Source organism: Chenopodium album, chromosome 24 (assembly GCF_948465745.1).
Source record: "Chenopodium album chromosome 24, dcCheAlbu1.1, whole genome shotgun sequence".
NCBI classification, from domain to species: Eukaryota; Viridiplantae; Streptophyta; class Magnoliopsida; order Caryophyllales; family Amaranthaceae; genus Chenopodium; species Chenopodium album.
In genome coordinates, this window is record NC_137857.1 from 35,492,095 (window position 1) to 35,496,829 (window position 4,735).

Below are 4,735 nucleotides of genomic sequence, written 5' to 3' on the forward strand. Positions count from 1 at the left end.
TACCCCCGTCCCTTGGTCATTATTAGTAGTGTTTTTGGCTCTTTAGAGCCACTTTTATTACTAATATGTGTTTTCTAGTGTTTTCGTAGTTTTGGTTGAATTTTGTAGGGAATTGCACCTTTGGAGTACTTTCCCGGGATTTTATGGAGCAACTACGAGCATTGGAGGAGCACGACCATCTTTCGTAGCCCAAGATCGGTTAGAGTAATCAAACCGGTGAATAAGGGCTCGACTTGTGTGAAGACGAGGCATTTGGACCGAATGATTAAAGCCCCAAAGAGGATATTTGGTTTGGGCCAAGTTACGAGCCTAAACGAGGAGTCCAAGCGGCCCAAGGGTGTCCGCCCAATGGTCTGCCCGATGGTCCGCCCGATCGGGCAAAGAAGACTTATATCGCAACAGCCCTTCGCCCGATCAAAAAGGCGCGCCCGGTCGGGCGCGTGTCTCTGATAGATCTTTTAAGCATCGTTTAGTTTGTTTTAGTTTAGGATTCTTGCTTATTATAAATATGTTTTTGTTAAGCAAGTTTAGCATTCTTTTTTACACTTCGTTATTCTTTCTTTACTTTTGTAATTCTTTCTCTTAGATTTTCTCTCTCTACTTAAGCTTATTTTCTCTCTCTACACTATATACTTTGTTCTTTACTCAACTCTTTATTCTGATTATTTTGGTAACGATTTCTTTTCTCTTAATCTCAGTTATTTATTTTATTCCTTCTATCATGTTTTATTTTGTTGCTTTGATTAGTTTAGATTTAATTATGTGTGAGTAGTTCTTTTTCTAGGGTTTATGGGGATCCATAAATAATATAAAGGGGTAATTTATTGTTGTTAATTATCAATGCTATATTAATTTCCTATTGATTGATTTAATGCTCTGTGACTAGATTAGGCCTGATCTTTTATGCATGAGTTTGACAATATTGATTCGAGATTCGAGAGATGAGAATTGATGTTTAGGTCTAGTTTCAATAGGCAGGTTAATCTATAAATGGTTAAGTCGAGATTCGAGAGATGAGATTTAATACCGGTAGATTAATTATGTGATTGTAATACGTAGCGAAAGCCCTTTATTATCTGGTTAATTGATGCATTAATGATTGGTTATTATGTTTTACCCTGAAATATTATTTATTGGTGAACCTATGCCCTAGGTCTTTAATTCATTGATTCCTCTTATTTTATTTTCCCCACTTATATTCTTCGTAGTATAATCTTTAAATCACAACAAATTGTTACTAATAATTTAGATTGCTATTAATTAATTAGGAATAGAAAGACTAGTTTCCCTGTGGATTCGACCCTACTTCCCTATCTACTTTAGTTAGAGGACTTAGGTAATTACTTTTGATTAGGTGATACGACTGTAGCCTGTCAAAATTTGGCGTCGTTGCCGGGGAAACGGTTATATTTTTTATTTCTAATTGTTTTTGTAGTCTAGATTATTTTCCTTCGTCCCGGAGAACATAAGTTCTTTGGGACAGTTCTCATATTTGTTGTTTAGTTCTTTGTTTATGCCCAGGTGTTCCAGATCAGGCTACATTCCATTCGATCCTGAGATCGAGCGCTCTTTCCATAGGCAAAAGAATTTATACAAGCAAATACTGGCGAGTTCTGGTGGTGAAATTCCTAGAGACCCTTCATCTGATACTAGTGATCCAGACACTTCTTCAGAATCAGAATTAGAGATGGGAGAAAATCCATCTGAAAAGCTCAGCGACTATTCTCAGCCATCTTTGGCGCATTTTCCCCACCTTTCTCCTATGCCAGATCTCGAGGGAGTTCAATTCGAGATCAAGCCCCGGTTCATCACGATGATAGAAAGGAAGCAATTTAGTGGAGCTAAGGGTGAAGACCCAAATCTACACATTGCTGACTACTGTCAATATTGTAACACTATAAGGCAAGCTGGGGTCACGCAAGACCAAATAAGGGAGATTCTCTTCCCTTTCTCTTTATGTGGAAAAGCTAAACTGTGGTTTAATGGTTTAAATAGAACTGCACTTGGCATTACTAATTGGGAGACTCTTGTTTTGAATTTTTATAACAAGTATTACCCTGCCGAGAAAACAGCTCTATTGAGAAGCGCAATTCAAAATTTCGCCCAAGAGCCAGATGAGTCACTATATGAAGCTTGGGAGAAATTCAAAGACCTGCAGAGAGAGTGCCCTCATCATAACTTAGCACAGTGGCAGTTGATACAAGCTTTCTACAATGGGATCGGAAATTCTTCTAGAGCAATTTTGGATTCTGCAGCTAATGGGAGGTTTATGAACCTCAATGTTGATGATGCAGGTCAGGTTATTGAAGATATGGCGATCCATAATTCCCAATATGGGAATCCTAGAGGTTTTGCAAACAAGGGAAAACACCACGTCGATTCTGTATCCTTTTTGCAATCTCAATTAACCTCTATTTGTCAGAAATTGGATAACCTTACTACTGCTAATTCTAAAATAACTAATGTTTCTGCAATTGATAATAATGCTAATAATGCTTTCTGTGAAAATTGTGGAATTGTAGGTCATTGGGAACATGAGTGTAGGAGTTCTATGGAGCAGGTTAACGCTTTTCAGTCCATCAAGCAAAATAACCCATACTCCAACACCTATAATCCCGGGTATCAGAACCATCCTTACCTTTCCTATAGAAGCAGTAATGTGCAAAATCCCACACCTCCACCTCCACAACAACCAGCACCACCACCTCAGCAGAAATATTACCATCCCAATGCTGGCTTGAAAAACCAACCGCAAACTCCTCCACCACCTTCTGACTAGCTTTATCAGAAATTAGAGCGATGTTAACTAGTATGCAAAAGCATATGGAGAGTAGAGACTCACAAATTGACTCGATTGTAGCCCACAATAAAGTCATAGATACTCAAATTGCACAGTTAGCCGCTGCTCTTCAGGTTCGCCCACAAGGAGCCCTACCATCGCAACCAGTACAACCCACAGATCAGGCGTTTGCAATTACCCTCAGGAGTGGTTCACACTATGATGGGCCTCCTATGCCCAAAGAAGATGAACCTGTTTCAACAGAAATTGCTAATCCTGATTCCTTTATACCAAGGGATATTAATCCTAGCCCTGCAGGGCTAAAGGGTAGTACTAATATTTCTGATGTTATATTGCAGGGTAAAACTCCAGGGAAGGTTGTAACTCAAGACAGGAGTAATGATGTGCAACAACCAATTATCAAACTACCATTCCCAAATCGAAATTTGAAAACCAAGGTGGATAAGCAGTTTGGTAAGTTCCTTAACATGGTGAAGGATTTGCAGGTAACAGTTCCCTTTACAGAATTAATCACGCAAATACCTTCATATGCAAAATTCATGAAAGAAATATTGACTAGGAAAAGGTCTATTAGTGAGGTAGAGACTGTCGCTTTTACTGCTGAATGCAGTGCCGTACTACAAAATAAATCTCCACCCAAACTAAAAGATCCCGGTAGTTTTTCTATCCCTTGTCATATTGGCAATTTAATGATTAATAATGCATTGTGTGATTTGGGCGCTAGTGTTAGTGTCATGCCATTATCTGTGTGTTTAAAGCTAAAAATGGGTAAATTAAAGTCTACTAATATTACTCTGCAAATGGCTGATCGTTCTTCTAAATACCCCATAGGCATTCTAGAAGACGTCCCTGTTAGAGTAGGTAAATTTTATATATCTGTGGATTTTGTTGTTCTTGATATGGCTGAGGATTTGCATACCCCAATTATCTTGGGTAGACCCTTCCTTAATACTGCTGGAGCAATTATAGATGTAAAATGTGGTAAATTGACACTATCAGTAGGGGATGATAAAATTGTTTTTAATTTGAATAATATCCCTAAAAGCCCCATGCTAGAGGAGAAGTGTTATAAAATTGATGTGGTTGGTAATTGTTCCAATAAGCCCCAAGCTTTTGTTAAAGATCCCTTGGAGGCGGTATCGTGTGTTGCATCTTCTACAGGTACAACTAACCGATGGAAAAAGGAAGTGGACGCAATAGAGAAAGCCTTATACTGTGAAGGTCTTGGTTTTGAAGATGAGAAGGTGGAAATGAGTACACAAGTTGCGGAAACTGAGCCTATAGTGAGAGTTCCACCAGATCGTGTTGTAATAGCTCAACAAAGTGATAAATCGAACCAACCAACGATCAAAAAGGGTTCTCAATCGAACAAAAGTAAAGACCCACCAGTTCAAGCCAATGAGGATCCAACCAATAGGGTGAATTGGCGCCTTACAGGGCGTGTTAGGAAGCCGAGTCGTGGTTTAAAAATCGCTCAACCGGGTGAAGAACCACCCGACCAGGCGATAGGCCAAGGGGCTTAACTTCCCGACATGTGGTAAGAGGGTCGTGCGGGACCTAAATAAACCAGCGCTTTGCGGGAGGCAACCCGTACTTTTCTTGTTTTTTTCTTTTTTTTAGTCTTCTTTCTATTTCTTGTGATAGGAGAGAGTTTAATGAGTTTATTGAGTTGTACAGGTTAGAAGGAAAAGAGTTAGTCAAATTTGGAAAAAAGAGAAGGAGTCTCTCGTACCAAACATTGCCTCGGGCCCGACCGGGCGAAGGACCGCCCGACCGGGCGCGAGAGCAAGAGTGAAAAATTACAATTTTTGCCCGACCGGGCGAAGGACCGCCCGACCGGGCGCGAGAGCAAGGGTGAAAAATTAAAATTTTTGCCCGACCGGGCGAAAGACCGCCCGACCGGGCGCGAGAGTTGACGAGTACGGACATTTCGAC

General features: G+C 40.1%; 1 non-coding gene across 1 annotated transcript; it reads right to left on the reverse strand.

The window, feature by feature from the left end:
* Positions 1–2,074: 2,074 nt before the first annotated feature.
* Positions 2,075–2,181, reverse strand: LOC145612836 (small nucleolar RNA R71). Its single transcript, XR_014106753.1, has one exon. It is a non-coding gene; the product is annotated as a small nucleolar RNA R71 (small nucleolar RNA).
* Between the last annotated feature and the right edge of the window lie 2,554 nt (positions 2,182–4,735).